The 19,110-nt window shown below is 47.4% G+C and overlaps 1 protein-coding gene across 2 annotated transcripts in view; it reads right to left on the reverse strand.

Moving 5' to 3' along the window:
• The window catches only part of RHBDF1 (rhomboid 5 homolog 1), a 111,444-nt gene extending 107,441 nt beyond the window's left edge, over nt 1-4,003 (reverse strand). Inside the window, exon 1 of one of the 2 annotated variants that reach the window (XM_074965613.1) lies at nt 3,830-4,003. The gene's annotated coding sequence lies outside the window, so the exon portion shown is untranslated. The remainder of the gene's footprint in view (nt 1-3,829) is intronic. The other variant, XM_074965614.1, reaches the window with a different exon arrangement.
• Between the last annotated feature and the right edge of the window lie 15,107 nt (nt 4,004-19,110).

Here is a 19,110-nt window from a genome sequence, read left to right on the forward strand (position 1 = left end):
TCACCTGAAACTGAGAACAGACATTCACATGGCACTTTTGTAGCTGGCATTGCAAGGTATTTACGTGCCAGATATGCTAAAAAAATTGTATGCCTCTTCATGCTTTGGCCACCATTCCAGAGGACATGCTTCCATGTTGACGACGCTTGTTAAAAATATAATGCATTAATTAAATTTGTGACTGAACTCCTCGGGGGAGAACTATATGTCTCCTGCTCTGTTTTTTACCCTCATTCTGCCATATATTTCATGTTATAGCAGTCTCGGATGATGACCCAGCACATTATTCATTATAAGAACACTTTCACTGCAGATTTGACAAAATGCAAAGAAAGTACCAATGTGAGATTTCTAAAGATAGCTACAGCACTTGACCCAAGATTTAAGAATCTGAAGTGCCTTCCAAAATCTGAGAGGGATGTGGTGTGGAACATGCTTTCAGAAGTCTTAAAAGAGCAACACTCTGATGCAGAAAATACAGAACCCGAACCACCAAAAAAGAAAATCAGCGTTCTGCTGGTTGCATCTGACTCAGATGATGAAAATGAACGTGCATTGGTCTGCACTGCTTTGGATCATTATTGAGCAGAACCCATCATCAGCATGGATGCATGTCCTCTGGAATGATGATTGAAGCATGAAGGGACATACGAATATTTAGCGCATCTGGCACATAAATACCTTGCAACGCCAGCTACAACAATGCCATGTGAACGCCTGTTCTCACTTTTAGGTGACGCTGTAAACAAGAAGCAGGCAGCATTATCTCCTGAAAACGTAAACAAACTTGTTTGTCTGAGCGATTGGCTGAAGTAGGACTGAGTGGACTCATAGGCTCTAAAGTTTTCCATTGTTTCATTTTTGAATGCAGGTATTTTTTGTACATAATTCTACATTTGTAAGTTGCACTTTCATGATAAAGAAATTGCACTACAGTACTTGTATTAAGTGAATTGAAAAATACTATTTCTTTTATTTTTACAGTGCAAATATTCATAATAAAAAGTAATGTGAGCACTGTACACTTTGTATTCTGTGTTGTAATAGAAATCAATATATTTGAAAATGTGGAAAACATCCACAAATATAATATAAATATAAATAGTATTAAAAATATATAAATATAAAAATATAAATAGTATTCTATTATTGTTTAATCGCAATTAGGTTTTTTTAATCGCGCAATTAATCGCGACTAATATTTTTAATCGCTTGACAGCCCTAATAAATATAGAAGACCCCACTTGTATGCTGGGGCAGGGAGGGTAGAGTAGCTACAGTCTCCATGAGCATGAAGGAAGTAGATACCAAAGAAGGGGAAGAATTATTTAGGATTATGCACAGGGAACAACCAGCTGTAATGGGAGTATGAACCTTCAGACTGGATATCAGGGAAACTCCCTGACACGGAGAAATATCAAGCTGTGGAGTCTGCTCCTCAAGGAAAGGCTGGAGGTCCCTTTGCTTGACTACTCAGACTTACTTTGGAGACTGTTCTGCCTAATGGGAGACGTTAGCATGCCATGGATTCTGCCCCACACCTTTTATTTTGCCCTTCACTGGACTCAGGCAGGTTAGTGCAAATTAATTTCTCATGACTCCCATGTTCCAAGGCCACGAGCATGCCATCTAGGGGACTTAGCTAACTGCACTCAATATGCGTGCCCCATTTGTGTAGAGTGCCAGTGCATGAAAATATTCTCATCTCAATGATATTGTCTGCAATCTGTGGAGAGAAACAGCACCAGGACTGGACTAGTGAGCTCATGGGGCCTGTCTCACTCACGTTTCAGTGACTCTGAGAATATTATCAATAGCCAAGGACTCCTCAAGGCTGCCATCCTAGCAGCCAGGCTGCATTCGGGTCCAAACACATTTCTTCCTGAATCCAAGATCCATCTGAAGATCTTAGACTCCATCCTCAGCTGGGCCGAGTTTACACTTGCTACCCCGAGGAGAACAGGACGAGGGGGTGACTCAAAGCCATCTTTCTGCCTCCCCAGTCCTGGGCTGGCTAAAGGCCAAAATGGCTCCCACTGTAACTTAGAGCAGCCTCAGGTCTCTGTCCTTCAAGCTATGTGCTCCATCAAGCCCTGTGTCAAGAGTTATCCTCAGCTGCCGTGTTAGAGCAGCTAGCAGAAAGGCTGCAGATTGAGCCTTTTCTTTCCTGAGCATGAGGCAGAGTGAGAAGCTGGACTGCCCTTGTGACGCCGCCACATACTAGTGGGCAGGGAACAGGTCCTCTGAATGGGACCACTGAAGCTCCCTAGCTATCCCAGCTTCTGCCCAAGCAGCACCCAATACGCACCCAGTACGCACCCAGTGAGCTGAACCTGTCTGAAAGTTAAGAGTCCTGAGGATGCATGTGTGCACTGCAGGATAAGACAGCTTCTTGAAGGGAGGATGTCTTACCACAGAGCCAGGCTGCTGCCTGCTGATCACCTGCCTTGAAAGCCCACAACATACCCATGAATTACTAAGCAGGACAGACACTAAACTCCAGCCCCAGTGTGCAGAGTCCAGGCTTGCTCACAGCTACACTGAGGCATTCCTGGGAACAGGGGCTGTCTGCCGTCTCTCACACTAGTGTCCACCAGGGGCTCTTGCCAGCTAAGAGAGATGCACTAGACTAATCCCACCGAAACTATTTGGGGGATGTGCACGTCTCAGTATAGACTCTGTTGAGATTTCCCCACTGAGCCCCACACAATTGTGAACATGTCCTGGTACTGTCACACATCCCCTTCTTTCCCCAGGCCAAATTCCAAATAGAAGAACATTACTGGCTGCACCCAGAAGCAGGTCTGCAGCCTTAGTGCAACTGCAAACTCCAGCATTCCCAAGCGTGGGTCCCACTCCCACAGCAAGTAGCCAAGGACCTTAGTGCCTGAATTCACTTCCCCCAGCATCCTGCTCCAGTCAGTGCTTTCCACACGGAATTTGCTCGACCATCACCTCACTTTACTCTGGGATCATCCCCAGGGCCCAAGAGGAAATGCAGCCAGACTGGATGCCTGCAACAAATATCTGCCATTGAATTTCCATCTCCAGACAGTGTGGCTGGACAGACCCTGGGCCTGCTAGGGATCAGGCTCCGCTCTCAGCGCACCAGGTCCCAGCCCAAGCTGTTTACCCGGTTTTAGGTTACAAAGAGCGGTGGGCTCAACTGCCTTCTCACTCTGTCGGATCAGTAACGGTTTGGCGGCAGTAACTCGACTCTGGCTCTCGGGCCCGGCCTTTGGGGTTACAAACTCACACGTACATCACCGCTCGTCGCCCAGCCCCGTCCCGTCCCCCAGCCCGGACAGCATGCACCGCACCCCGCGGACGGGAGCGCCCAATCCCTCTGCGACCCAGGAGACTCCGGCCTCCAGGCCGAGCCAAGCCGGAGCTCAATCCTGAGGGAGCGCGCCCCACCCGGGGGCGCGGGGCCCGCCAGCAGCCGCCTGCCCCCCACAGCCCCCAGGGAACCCGCCAGCCGGGGGCTCCTGGGCGGGGCGCGGCGCCGCCTCGGGCCGCCCCCCGGCAGGTGGCCGGCGGCGGGGCCCGCAGCTCACGTGCGCGCCAGGCCGAGGGGCGGCGGTGGCGAGCGCTGCCCTCGCTGGAGCCGGGCTGAGGCGGCTCCTCGGGGCAGCACCAAGCCCGGCGCCCGAGCGGCTGCCCGCCCGGCGAAGCTGAGTCCAGGGCTGCGGCCGTGCCAAAGCGCCTCTCCCTGCCTGGGCCCAGCGGCCGGCCCGCGGCCGCACCCCCTGCCCCCCTCCGAGCGCCCCGGGGCCGCTCCCCCGCGGCGGCCCCCGCCCGGCCCCCAGCGCCGGGCAGCCACACTCACCGAGCAGCCGTCTCGGCTCCGCGCGGGGCCCGCCCAGCAGCGAGCGACAGATCCAGCGATCGGGCCGCCCCGGTGCGGCTAAAGGGCCCCCGCTCGCAAACTCGCCCAGAGCAGGCAGCGCAGACTCCGCCCCCGTGCCAGGGGCCGGCCGGCCGGCAACGCCATTCACAGCCCGAGCATGCAAATAGGAGCTGCGAGCCGCGCCGCGCCCGGCAGCCGGCGCCCGGCAGAGGAACTGCTGCGTGCGCCCGCGGCTCCGCCACGCAGCCCCATGCCCTTCCCGCTGGGGTGGTGGCCGCCCGCCCGCCGGCCGCGGCTCGCTATCTGCGCTGAGTCACGGCGCAGGAATGCTGCTGGCGGCGGTGCGGGTCAGCTGCCCCCCTCAGCACAGCGGAAGCGGCTCAGCCGGGCAGCCCCTCACCCAGCCAGGGAGGTGCCCGCTGCCTTCAGCCGGCCGTTCCCCATAGCCCGTGGGGAACTCCCAGTCCAGAAATGTCCACACTTGCGGTTATTCCGGAGCAGTTGCTCCACTTCAGCTTCACACCCTCATTTAGTACAGAGTAACTTTCATTGTGCAGGCAAGCCTTAAATAATCCGGTGCTCCCTTATCCTCTTCCCCCTGTCCAGTGTTATTCCACCCTATGCCTTGAAGATCTGCCCAGTGTACCCCCCTGCAAGACCACTACATACCCATGTACCCTTGGTTGAGAACCACTGGACTAGAGGATGCGAAAACTGCCCCAGGACCAGAAGATGTGAAAGATCCCAAGATAGCAAAATCTTCTGGATAAGCAAAGGCCATCCTTACTCTGTGGTAACTGCTGCTGGTGGGAAAATGTGCTGGTTGCAGTTTGTGCCAGCACACCAGCCATGCTTCACAAAGCCCTATATAGCTTTGGAGAAGGGGCACTGAGCTCAGTGAAGAGTTACATCAAGGACTGCTCTTACTACATCAGTGCAATTCGGATTAACCGAAGCCTCATCCCTTGATTTTGGGGGAGCAGCTATCATTCAGTCCTTTCACCGATCCTGCTACTGTCTCTATACCTAATATGCATTGTCTTTTGAGCTTCTACCACTCAGGTAAACTAGCACTCCCACTCAAGCTAAACTTTTACATCAAGAGGCTTTTACGGCCAAGAGGCTATTCCCTGTGGACAACTCAGTCGGGGGCTTTGTTACACTTATCTGTGCTGTAACTAACCATTAGACCAGGCTCTGCTCTCAGAGCCAAGGAGAGAACCCAGGAATGAAAAATACCCAGCATTCTAGTGCTAGTTCACAAATAGCAGATAAAGCGTATGCTGAAGCTCATATGGGCTGCTTCTCATCAAGGACAAAAATACGCTTTCCCTCATCCCCACCTGAACAGCCTGAGTTCCAATACTGCTCATGGTCAGAGAAAAAGAAGTATATGCAAATTAGTGTGAGGCTATTGGGAAAAGTGTTTCAATCATTTTATATTGCAAAATATTGTACTGAGAGATGAATGTAGATGTTGTGTCTGTTTCAGTGTTGCAGATTTTAGGGTTTGTGTTTCGATTAATGGGAGCTGCCCCTTTCAGCATGGGGTGAGACACACAAGGATTGTGAAAGAGGCCGCATGCAGAGTGGGAGAGATGTTGCTTGTGTAAACTCAGAAGAGGTCAGAACTAGATTTAATAAACGTATCTTCCCAGAAATACTTAAGGGTGTCATATTAGCACTTAGAGGCACTGGATGCCTCAGGATGATACTAATGGGCTTCAGAGCCTTTTCCCTGTAGGTCAGCAGTATGAAAGCAGCCCAGCTCAGCTTGAATTACGTTGTTCCTCTCTAATGGGTGTTTGGTGGCCCTGATGCAAGATAAAATTTGGGGTGAGGGTGTCTCAGCTACAGCTCCCACATGACACTCTTACCCCCACACTTTGAACTAATTGGCAGAGAGACCAAGAACTGGATAGGCCACAGAGACTGACTGGTTTCAGAGTAGCAGCCGTGTTAGTCTGTATCTGCAAAAAGAAAAGGAGGACTTGTGGCACCTCAGAGACTAACAAATTTATTTCAGCATAAGCTTTCGTGAGCTACAGCTCACTTCATCGGATGCATGCGGTGTAAAATACAGTGGGGAGATTTTATATACACAGAACATGAAACAATGGGTGTTACCATACACACTGTAATGAGAGTGATCAGGTAAGGTGAGCTATTACCAGCAGGAGAGGGGGAAAAAAACAACAACCTTTTGTAGTGATAATCAAGGTGAGCCATTTCCAGCAGTTGACAAGAATGGGGGGGGGGGGGGAACAAACATGGGGAAATAGTTTTACTTTGTGTAATGACCCATCCACTCCCAGTCTTTATTCAAGCCTAAGTTAATTGTATCCAGTTTGCAAATTAATTCCAATTCAGCAGTCTCTCGTTGGAGTCTGTTTTTGAAGTTTTTTTGTTGAAAAAAAGTTTTTTGTTTTGTCACTTTTTGGTCTGTAATCGAGTGACCAGAGAGATTGAAGTGTTCTCTGACTGGTTTTTGAATGTTATAATTCTTGACGTCTGATTTGTGTCCATTTATTCTTTTACGTAGAGACTGTCCAGTCTGGCCAATGTACATGGCAGAGGGGCATTGCTGGCACACGATGGCATATATCACATTGGTAGATGTGCAGGTGAACGAGCTTCTGATAGTGTGGCTGATGTGATTATGCCCTATGATGGTGTCCCCTACATAGATATGTGGACACAGTTAGCAACAGGCTTTGTTGCAAGGATAGGTTCCTGGGTTAGTGTTTTTGGTGTGTGGTTGCTGGGGAGTATTTGCTTCAGGTTGGGGGGCTGTCTGTAAGCAAGGACTGGCCTGTCTCCCAAGATCTGTGAGAGTGATGGGTCGTCCTTCAGGATAGGTTGTAGATCCTTGATGATGCGTTGGAGAGGTTTTAGTTGGGGGCTGAATGTGATGGCTAGTGGCGTTCTGTTATTTTCTTTGTTGGGCCTGTCCTGTAGTAGGTGACTTCTGGGTACTCTTCTGGCTCTGTCAATCTGTTTCTTGACTTCAGCAGGTGGGTATTGTAGTTGTAAGAATGCTTGATAGAGATCTTGTAGGTGTTTGTCTCTATCTGAGGGGTTGGAGCAAATGCGGTTGTATCGTAGAGCATGGCTGTAGACAATGGATCGTGTGATGTGGTCTGGATGAAAGCTGGAGGCATGTAGGTAAGTATAGCAGTCAGTAGGTTTCCGATATAGGATTGTGTTTATGTGACCATCGCTTATTAGCACCGTAGTGTCCAGGAAGTGGATCTCTTGTGTGGACTGGTCCAGGCTGAGGTTGATGGTGGGATGGAAATTGTTGAAATCTTGGTGGAATTCCTCAAGGGCTTCCACAATTGTGGCTTTTCCACAAATTCCTCCATGGGTCCAGATGATGAAGATGTCATCAATGTAGCGCAAGTAGAGTAGGGGCATTAGGGGACGAGAGCTGAGGAAGCATTGTTCTAAGTCAGCCATAAAGATGTTGGCATACTGTGGGGCCATGCGGGTACCCATAGCAGTGCTGCTGTTTTGAAGGTATACATTGTCCCCAAATGTGAAATAGTTATGGGTGAGGACAAAGTCACAAAGTTCAGCCACCAGGTTTGCTGTGACATTATCGGGGATACTGTTCCTGACGGCTTGTAGTCCATCTTTGTGTGGAATGTTGGTGTAGAGGGCTTCTACATCCATAGTGGCTAGGATGATGTTTTCAGGAAGATCACCGATGGATTGTAGTTTCCTCAGGAAGTCAGTGGTGTCTTGAAGATAGCTGGGAGTGCTGGTAGCGTAGGGCCTGAGGAGGGAGTCTACATAGCCAGACAATCCTGCTGTCAGGGTGCCAATGCCTGAGATGATGGGGCGTCCAGGATTTCCAGGTTTATGGATCTTGAGTAGCAGATAGAATAGCCCTGGTCGGGGTTCTAGGGGTGTGTCTGTGCAGATTTGTTCTTGTGCTTTTTCAGGGAGTTTCTTGAGCAGATGGTGTTGTTTCTTTTGGTAACCCTCAGTGGGATCAGAGGGTAATGGCTTGTAGAATGTGGTATTAGAGAGCTGCCTAGCAGCCTCTTGTTCATAGTCCGACCTATTCATGATGATGACAGCACCTCCTTTGTCAGCCTTTTTGATTATAATGTCAGAGTTGTTTCTGAGGCTGTGGATGGCATTGTGTTCTGCACGGCTGAGGTTATGGGGCAAGCGATGCTGCTTTTCCACAATTTCAGCCCGTGCACGTCGGCGGAAGCACTCTATGTAGAAGTCCAGTCTGTTGTTTCGACCTTCAGGAGGAGTCCACCCAGAATCCTTCTTTTTGTAGTGTTGGTAGGAAGGTCTCTGTGGGTTAATATGTTGTTCAGAGGTGTGTTGGAAATATTCCTTGAGTCGGAGACGTCGAAAATAGGATTCTAGGTCACCACAGAACTGTATCGTGTTCGTGGGGGTGGAGGGACAGAAGGAGAAGCCCCAAGATAGGACAGAGTCTTCTGCTGGGCTAAGAGTATAGCTGGATAGATTAACAATATTGCTGGGTGAGTTAAGGGAACCACTGTTGTGGCCCCTTGTGGCATGTAGTAGTTTAGATAGCTTAGTGTCCTTTTTCTTTTGTAGAGAAGCAAAGTGTGTGTTGTAAATGGCTTGTCTAGTTTTTGTAAAGTCCAGCCACGAGGAAGTTTGTGTGGAAGGTTGGTTTTTTATGAGTGTATCCAGTTTTGAGAGCTCATTCTTAATCTTTCCCTGTTTGCTGTATAGGATGTTGATCAGGTGGTTCTGCAGTTTCTCTGAGAGTGTGTTTGAGACTGACTGTTATCCCATAACCTAGGCTGGCAGGGTAGTGAGTAGGGAAACCTAACTCTGGTGCTGCTCTGTAGATAACCTGAAAGCTTCATTCACCAGGGCTGCCTTTCACCCGTAAGAAATCCACACCATTTTTTAAAATGTGTATTTACTGTTATATGCAAATTATTCCATTTTATAATGTTAATAAATGTCACATAGAATCTCAGGGTTAGAAGGGACCTCAGGAGGTCATCTAGTCCAACCCCCTTGCTCAAAGCAGGGCCAGTCCCCAGTTTTTGCCCCAGATCCCTAAATGGCCCCCTCAAGGATTGAACTCACAACCCTGGGTTTAGCAGGCCAATGCCCAAACCCCTGAGCTATTCCTCTGCCAAAATTTGACAGCTATGTCCTTCACACTCTGTTTCATAGTTGTCCTATTTCCAGTTCTCCAGCCTCTGTTACCTGCCCATTGTTATCCATCCCTCAGCTCTTCATGTTCTGGATCCCTTGTTTTTCCTTGGCACTTCATTAACACTTTCTCTACTCTCCCTATGATGGCCGTGCCATTAGCCCACCCTCTGCTCCCAATTTTCCAGCACTATGTTATTTTTTTCTCTTGTTTTAAATTTATACCATTTTTATTCTGGAGTTCTCCCACCCCACCTTCAGAATTGCTGCCTTGTTTGCAGCGTTACTGCTTCCTGCTTTTCACCTTAATCATCTGAATTACAAAATGCAGTTGAGAAAGAAGGAGTGTGGGGGCTGCCCGGGAACCACGCTCCCAAGGAAGAATTAGCTCATCTGCACCACACCCACCCCAACACATTCCTACTCACACCCATATCAACAGGGAAATCAGTGTATACTGGGAGAGTGCTTAAAAGAGGTCGCTGCAGAGAATGACTATCTGTCTATCCACAGCCCCTCTCATTGGTCATGGTGTGAGCACAGCAATAGCCTCTGCTGCTAGTTGCTGCTGCAGAGGGCTGGGCTTACTCAAGGCACAGACTGACCATTCTCAAAGCTCCTTTCTACTGAAGCAATTCAACAATTGCAGATTATTTCCAGATGCTCCAACCACACAAACCAGGCAAAGAAATTGTCCAGTAACAGAAATAAAAGAGATGAGTCCACAGGCCCTTCAGCACCTCCCAAAAGAGCAATTTGGAGCCAGCATATGGTTCAGAGACACTGCTGCTCTTTCTTAGCCTCCACCCACCAGCACATGGAAGTTTAATATGAGACAAATAATTTTCTTTCACTGAAATATTATCCTCACCCTCATACTTTCCCATAGTATACACTACACTCCCCATCACTGCTGGCCTACAGGCTCTCACCACGTAGGATTACATTTTCCCTGTTCCTTTCACAGATCAGTATGCCAGTTTGTGGATATCTCTGATGAGATGATTTAAGACCAAGCCCTGCAATCATTTGTTGGACCAGTCCTGGAGAAACACCTGTAGATAACTGGTAGCTCAATTGGTGGTTTTAGCAATGGCTGCTTGCTCTGTCCCTTTTCTGGTCTCTGAGCATACCTCTCCTACTCTGTGAATGAAATGGACCCAAGGACATTTCTCTGTACTAACATTCACAGAGTAGGAGAATCACAAGATCTCTCCCTGAAACAGGTAATAGCAAGGGGCCAAACACCTGAGGTGAGGAGAGATCTATATAAACTGCTACCAAAACAGAACATTCCACTGCACCTATGTCTTTCCCTTTGGAGAGGATAAGAGAACAAACAACACTTGACATGTGAGTCATATTGCTTAATGCACTACTGAATGGTTTTCATATGCTGTGGGGATGAGCAGGACACAAGAACTTGTATAGAATACAACAGAATATATCAGGTATCTGGTGGTCCTGTAAGGCAGATCATTCCCAGGGCTATCCTTCTAAGTCAGCTGTTTGCAAAGTCTGGATTAAATTTGATTAGAACATTCTATTTTCCCATTGGCCAGAGGATAACAAATGGCATGATAATGCAGAATGGATTATGTGCTTTGTGTGGAGCAAAATAATGTGCTTAACGTTTCTCTCCTTTAGGAATTCTTTACATTCCATTGATGTGGACTGAGGTCCATTGTCAGAATGCAGTTGTTTTGGACTCTGATGAAAATTAAGAACTCGATAGCTTTTGAAATGGAAAGTTACTTGTGACCATTTGCCAAAGTAATCAGTTACAGCAATAGTATAATGGTATGTTTGCCACTGGTGCTGTCTCCCGTGGTCCTACTATATCAGTATCAGGTAAAGGAACTATGCAATGGTGTCATGTGATACAGCTATTTAGTTATGCATATAGCAAATACTATAGGATATTGTAACATTCTTGGCTTGGAAGTCCTTCCCTCACTAGCAGTAGCTATCTATCAGAGTAGTTTGAGTACCTCCCAATAAAACAAAAAACAAAAAAAACCAAACCAAAAAAAAAAATCTCCCTTCCCAGCATGTAGGGGACAGAGCTTGATTTATGTATTTCTTTGATTTATTTTGTTGAATTGTATGTGTGTATAAAAATTATTGAAGGAAAGCAGAGGTGAAGAAATGGACTTTGCATTTAATGCTGAATGTTGTGATGCCTGATGTCTCTTATGCATTGCAGGAGATGGCTCCACAGTCTAAGTCCAACTCCTGTGAAAGTGACATCTTCTGAATTCCTGACCCCTTGCTCTTGGCTGACAGTTTAATTGTTTCAATGGGACACAGCTGTCATGGTCATGGTCAGGGAGCAACATCTCTCAAGTGCCCACATCCTGTCCCATAGGGGTCTTTGAACATGAGGGCAGAGACCTTGAATGGGGTTCTGTGCACTGAGCAGCCAGTGCAGAAGATTGGAGCACCTCAGTGATGCAATCATAGTGACATGTCTTGCTGAGCAGACAGCTGCTGGATTTGGTACCATTTGGGGATTTTTCAGGGTGTCTGGCTTTTTTAATTCTGAAAGGAACTCAGCACAGTAATGGGTGTGGTATAAAGACTGGACTAAACTAGAATAGAGAGGCAGAGGACAGCATAGGACTATAAGTATCTCTGTATTAGTTGCATATTTTGATCTGTATCCAAAGTGTGATTTAGGTGCTTGATTTCTAAGATGGTGTATTAGGTCCTGTCTACACTAGGAGATACTGCCAGTACAGTTACACTGATATAACTAACTGGCAAAACCCTTTAATGTGGATGCAGTTATATTAATATAAAATTGCTTATACTGGTGTAGCTTATGTCATTTCAGATAACTGGCATAGCTATACTTATACCAGTATAGATTATGCCTGTATAACCTTTCTACGCTATAGGGGTTGGCAGCATAGCTATGTTGGTAAAAAAAAAAATCACCCCCTTAACAGCTATAGCTATGCCAGTAAAAATGTTAGGTGTAGACAAGGTCTTAATCTGGCAAAAGGGAGGGAAACCCCCTTTCCTCGCTGCTTAGACAGTTTAAACAACCTCACTTACAGAGGAGACACAGCCCTCAGGCTCATGATTACAACCCATTAAGACTGAATAAGTCCAATCAACAACACAAGAAAGCAGCCATCACAGGGACATCCTCTGCTGGAGGCTCTTGCAGGCACCATGAGAGTTCACACCTGGGCCATGAAACAAAGAAAAGAATTGAACAAAGTGGTCATGGACTCCCTCTGGAACAACAAGGCCTCTCTTCTACTTAGGAGATATTCAGGCCTTGTCTACCCAGGAAAGATATTTTGGTATAACATAGGGTGTGAATTCAAAGTGAAATAGTTATATCAGAATAACCTACTGTGTAGACACTCTTATTCTGGTTTGAATGCCCTTTTTTGGTTTAGTTTAGGTCACTTGGGAAGGGATTTAACAAAAAAAAAAAAAAAAACAAACAAACAAACAAAACAAAACAAAACCCCCACTCTGTGTTAGATGAGAGGTTATACCTGTATACAATGCCCTGACTATGAGGACCGAGACTTTGAACTCAATTCACTATTTTATTGGTAGACAGTGGAGGATGGGTGTGCTCTGCTTGTGGTAGCCAGTGTTGCGGAGATGCACTGCAGCATTCTGTGCTAACTGGAATTTCCTAGGTGCTGAAGCTTTCATGACCAGATATATTGCATTGCTGTAGTCCACCTGAGAGGTGACGAAGGTATGAATAACTGAGGCTGGGTCACTGTACACAAAGAAGGGATGGGGTCTTTTGCTCAGATTCAGCTTCAGCCAGCTGTTCTTCATCCATGAGCTGATCTTGTCCACCAAGCCATCTTGGTGGTAATAGTATGGTCATATGTGGTGAATAGGTAGAACTATGTGTCATCTGCATATTTCTGGCACTTATATTCATGTCATCTGACCAGTTCAGCTATGGGCTTCATGTAGATGTTGAATTGAAAGAGACTCAATCCTTGTGGGATTTTACAAGTATGGTCTAGTGGTAGAAGAGCAGTTTCCTGTCACTACTGTGACAAAGTTCTTCCTCTGCCTTGGTGGGTCCTGCGCTTTTTGGCAGATTTGCTCACCTCAGAGGTTCACGGCAGCCCTCAGTTTGGCCGCTTCTGCTAGAGGCTCAAACCTGCCATTCACTCAGCTAACCTCATCACTGGCCAGCATGGGGGAAATGGCAAACAATTGCCACGGTCTCTGTTGTCCCACCTAGTGGGTCAGGGACAGGCCAGATCCCTTTCCAAATTAGGCCTTCTCTTCTGGTGTTGCTCAAAGAACAGGTCAACTCCTCCTATGTCCAATCAGGAGTTGGCAGGATGGGGGGAACCCAGGCCAACCCTCTACACAAGGTTCCAGCCCAGGGCCCTGTGGATAGCAGCTGTCTATGTCTCCTGTATCAGCTGCATGACAGCTACAGCTACAACACCCTGGGCTACTTCCCCATGGCCTTCCCGCCCCAGCACCTTCTTTATCCTCACCACAGGATCTTCCTCCTGAAGCCTGATCACACTTGTATTCCTCAGTCCTCCAGCAGCACACCTTCTCACTCCCTGTTCCTTGCATACCCCCCCACTAACTGATGGGAGGTCCTTTTTAAACCGGGTGTCCTGGATTAGTCTGCCTCCCATAATTGATTCTAGTATGTTCTTAATTGGCTCCAGGTGTCTTAATTAGCTTGCCTGTCTTAATTGGTTCTAGCAGGTTCCTGATTGCTCTGGCACAGCCCCTGCTCTGGTCACTCAGGGAACAGAAAACTATTCATCCAGTGGCCAGTATATTTACCTTCTACCAGACTCCTGTACCCCATTAGTCGGGGTTTGTCACACTACTCATTGGGTGGGTCCCGCTAGGAAGGACTCAACCCATTTTAGTGCATTACCATTGTGATCTGCCACCTCTCAGTCAAGACAGCAACCCATTTCATGGTTGACAGTGTTGAATGTTGCAGACGGGTCCAGCAGAGTAAAAATGGATGTCTGCCCCGTCAGGAGGAGATCATTCATCAATGCCACTCACGCAGTTTCAGGTCCATGACTGGCATGTTAGGCTGCAGCAGCCCTAAAGCAGAGTGGGGTTATTCCCAGCAGGTCTAACTTCCATCCCCTTCACTTCACTTTCTTTTCAAGAGCTATGAATTGTGTATGCTGGCCTGGGGGTTACCAATAACCAAACTGCTCTTTTAACACCGAGTACGTTGATTTAAGGACAAAAGCAATGCAGAGAAAACATAGTAAAATAATCAAGGGTCTAGAGCAGGGGTGGCCAAACTGTGGCTTGCGAGCCACATGCGGCTCTTTTACTATTAAAGTGCGGCTCACAAGCCCCCTACGGCTCCCAATTCTCTGCCTACTAGTCTGGGGGCGTGGGGAGAGCTCAGGACCTCTGCCTTGCAGTGGGGTGTGGGATAGAGACTTCTGTCTGTCGGGGAGGAGGAGTCTCAGAGCTCCCAGCAGGTGTGCTCTGGCTGAGGCTCTCGAACTTCTGAAGATTGCCGCATGCTGCACAGAGCGCCAGTAAGCTTGGCCACCCCGGTCTAGAGTCATGTTGCTTTTCCCAAAGGATTCTCATTTTCCACATGGGGATCTCTGATAGGTTCCAAAGTCTTTCAGACCCTTCTGTAAGGGTTTGCATGCTTGGTTAACAGCTCATTAATGAAAATATTGAAAAGTATTGGATCCAAGACAGACCCCTTTGGGACTCCAGTAGATAAGTATTCCCAGTATGACAGTGAAGCATTAATAATTACTTTCTGAGTACAGTCTTTCAACTAGTTGTGCACCCAACCTTATAGTAATTTCATCTAGACCAATTTCCCTAGTTTGCCTATGAAGATGTCATGTGGAACTGTCAAAAGCCTTACTAAAAAAATCAAGAAAAATCATGTCTAAAGCTATCCACTAGGCCAATAACCCTACTAAAGAAGGATATTAGGTTGGTTTGGCATGATTTATTCTAGATAAATCCATGTTGGCTATTCCTTATAGCCCTATTATTCGCTAAGTGCTTACAAATTGATTGTTTAATAACTTGTTCTAGTATCTTTCCAGATATTAAAATTAGGCTGGCTGGTCTATAATTCCCCGGATTCTCTTTTTTCTCCTTTTTAAAGATAAGTGCTATGTTTGCCCTTCTCCAGTCCTTTGGGACCTCACCTATCTAGGACATTCATAAAGTTAATGCAATAGTCCCCAAACATACTGCATGTGGATGGATGTAATATCTGTCATAGCTAGACCCAATGTATTCAGGATGGGTTTTTTTAGTGCTGGTTGGATTATTGCATGTTTGAAGGAGGAAGGGAAGATCCCTTCACTGAATGAGGTGTTGGCTATTCCAGTCAGGAATGGCACAAGCTGCTCATGATTCGCTTTCACAAGCCAGTAGGGGCATGAGTCACATGCATATGTCTCGGGTCAAGAACTTTGTGATGAGTGAATGTACTCTGGGAATGCAGGCAGGCTGTTGGTTGGTGGGTGCAGGTAGGGCAGAGCCAGGCTGTTTGAGAAGGCTTCCTGAATGTGTGTGATCTTTTCAGCACAGTAGGATGTGAGTTCTTTGCAATGCTTGGCACTCAGCTTTAATGTAGGTTGTTGACACCCAGGATTGATGAAATGATTTACTACCCTGGATAGCTCCTTGGGGTGGGATTTGGCAGTTTTAGTGGATGATGGTGAGAAGTTTCTCTTGACCTATAATACACCCTCAGTGTAGGCTTGGAGGAATTAATTCAATCCTATCTATATCAGCCTTCGTTCTATGCTGTTATATTCTAGTTCACATACCCCATACCATCACTACCCCAATCGGAAGGCCTATTAGTGGTCTCTACGCTGGTAAAAACATTCCATACCAGAGGATTGTGATGGGGTATAAGTGATCAGTCCCTGTATGAACTCCTTTACTGTGCAGAAAGGAGGAGACTAGTCCTTAGAGACTGCCAGGCCTGGAGAGAAATGCTGGAGGCTGTGGCTTATGAGGCTACCAGACAGTGGAACTGACAGCGGTGCCTCCCATGTGGTGGAAAACATAAAAGGTAAACAGAAGATGGAAAATGAGAGAGAGATTTCCTGAGAAGGGAGAAGAGCTGCTTTTTTGTCTCCTCTTAGCCTAGGAATCTGCTGATTGAAGCCCCAGGTAGGGGAGAAGAACAACTGGAGACTTTTTGCCTGGTGTGTGCTGTGAAGAACTATCACTGAAAGAGTTGGGTTTTGTTTGTTTTCTCCAGCATACCATTTAAACCAAAGAGTAAATCTCTAGCTCTTAAGGTAGGGGTGCGCAAACTTATTGGCCAGAGGGGCACAAGTGGGTGGGGAAATTGCATGCAGGGCCATGAATGTAGGGCTGGGGCAGGGGTGCGGGAGGGAGTGCAGTGTGCAGGAAGGGGCTCAGGGCAAGGAGTTGGGGCAGAGGAGGAGTGAGGGGTGTACAAGCGGGCTCAGGGAAGGGGGTTGGGGTGCAGGAGGGGGTGCGGAGTGCGGGAGGGGGTTGGGGTGCAGGCAGGGTGAGGCAGGGGACTCAGGGCAGGGAGTTGGGGTGCAGGGTGCAGGAGGGGTTCAGAGTGCAGGCTCCGGCCTGGCGCCGCTTACCTGGAGTGGCTCCGGGGTGGCAGCGGCATGCACCGGGGCCAGGGCAGGCCCCCTGCCTGCCTGCCCTGGCTCCGCACCGCTCCCGCAAGCGGCCGGCACCACGTCCCTGATGCCCCTCAGAGGGCAGGACAGAGGGCTCCGCACACTGCCTTTGCATGTGGGTACCTTCCCCAAAGCTCCCATTAGCCCCAGTTCCCTGTTCCCAGCCAATGGGAGTTGCTGGGGAAGATACCCACAGGCGAGGGCAGCGCGCAGAGTCCTTGGCCCCCCCTCCCAGGGGCCACAGGGACGTGGTGGTGGCCGCTTCCATGAGCGGCGTGGGGCCTGCAGCATCACAGGGGTGGCAATCCCACGGGCTGAATCCAAAGCCCTGAGAGGCCGGATCCGGCCCGCAGGCCGTAGTTTGCCCACCCCTGTCTTATGGCTATTGTGATACAATTGAAATTGTGAACAGACTATAACCAATGGAGGGACATCTGCCCGCATTTGCAATAACTCCGAGAGGTGTGAATTGTCCCATTCATCTCAGTGCCGGCTAACTCAGATACCCAATCACAACAATGTTAACATTTAAATGCCAACATTTAACAATTTTGTGGCACATCAAAGCATACATGAAAGGAGGATCGTATTATGAAAATCTTTAAATTCTACTGTTAATAACACCTTGTTTGGCATCATGGGCAAGTGGGCTTGGGAAATACTACCCCTTTTCACCACAGCACAAAGTCCAAGAGGCCCAGTGTAGCACCTGCGGTCATACTCAAGAAGCCCAAGGGGGCTACAAGCCTCACCAAGGGGAAGCCAAGCATGAGGAGCCCAGCAGAGCCCAGAGGTGTATTTAGACCCCATCTGGGGAGATGAGCTTGCATGATCATTTTTTTGAACATCTGCACAATCTGCTGTGAGTGGTGTCTCATGTGGGCAGAGCTTTATTGGGGGGTGGAGCTTGGAAAAGTACTGCTATTTTTCCCCCTCCAATCTGACTCCTGGCTTTTTTATGAGATTTCAAGTTTGGTTGATAAAGATAACTTGTTAATATATTTAGATTTCTGTATGGTTTAGACCTGGTAAGATAAGACTGAGTACCACAGAGTCCCGGATAAAAACACTAACACTATACAAAATCAAAGTAGCCATATTAAATGGATGAAACACTAGCAATTTGTAGATCTCAAGAAGTCATTGTAAATGAAGAATCTTCATCCAATGGGGGCATTTCCACTGTGCTGCCACAGGGGTCACTTCTCAGGCCTGTGCTATTCAACATCTTTATCAATGATCTGGAAGAAAATGTAATATCATTGATGGTAAAATTTGCAATTGACACAAAGATTGGGGAATGGGAATAATGACTGGTCAGTTCTACAGAGTGACCTGGATCACTTGGTAAGAACAGCTCACTTGCACATCAGTTTTAATACAGTCAAATACATCTATGGACCAAGAATGTAGGTCACACCTAGAGGATGGGGGACTGTAGTTGTCTCAAAGAGTTTATTATAAACTCAGATAAGGATTTAGGGATCATGGAGTAAACCAGCTGAAGATGAGTTCCCATGCTGTACCTAAGAGGGTGAAAACTTTGAAAGCATAAGCAGAGGACTATCAAGCAGGAGTGGGGAGGTTATATTACTTCCGCATATAGCCTCTGTGAGATCATTAGTGGATATTATTGTGACGGATTGGGTCACAGAGACCCCCTTGGGACTGTCACCTGATGTGCTTAGACTACCTCTGAGCCCGTTTTCTCTGCCAGTTTGGGCCTCCAGAACCCTGTCTTGTCGAGCCAGATACGCTAATCTGCTGCAACACAGACCCAGGGTCTGACGCACGTCCCCAAAGCTGCAGACTTAATTAAAAATGGCTTAGCAAGTGCTCCTGTCTCTAGCACCCAGACACCCAGCTCCCAATGGGATCCAAACCCCAAATAAATCCGTTTTACTCTGTATAAAGCTTATACAGAGTAAACTCATAAATTGTTCGCCCTCTATAACACTGATAGAGACATATACACAGCTGTTTGCTCCCCCAAGTATTAATCACTTACTCTGGGTTTAATAATAAACAAAAAAGTGATTTTATTAAGTATAAAAAGTAGGATTTAAGTGGTTCCAAGTAATAACAGACAGAACAAAGTAAGCTACCAAGCAAAATAAACCAAAACATGCAAGTCTAAGAAACTGATTACAGATGAACTCTCACCCCCAGAGATGTTCCAATAAGCTTCTTTCACTGACTGGACTCCTTCCTAGTCTGGGTCCAGCAATCACTCACACCCCCGTAGTTACTGTCCTTTGTTCCAGTTTCTTTCAGGCATTTCTTGGGGGTGGAGAGGCTATCTCTTGAGCCAGCTGAAGACAAAACAGAGAGGCTTCTGGGTCCTTTTATATTCTCTCTCTTGTGGGTGGAAACCCCTTTGTTCTTCTGTGCAAAGTCACAGCAACAAGATGGAGTTTGTAGCCACCTGAGCAAGTCACATGTCCATGA

Source organism: Natator depressus, chromosome 10 (genome assembly GCF_965152275.1).
Source record: "Natator depressus isolate rNatDep1 chromosome 10, rNatDep2.hap1, whole genome shotgun sequence".
NCBI lineage: Eukaryota > Metazoa > Chordata > Testudines > Cheloniidae > Natator > Natator depressus.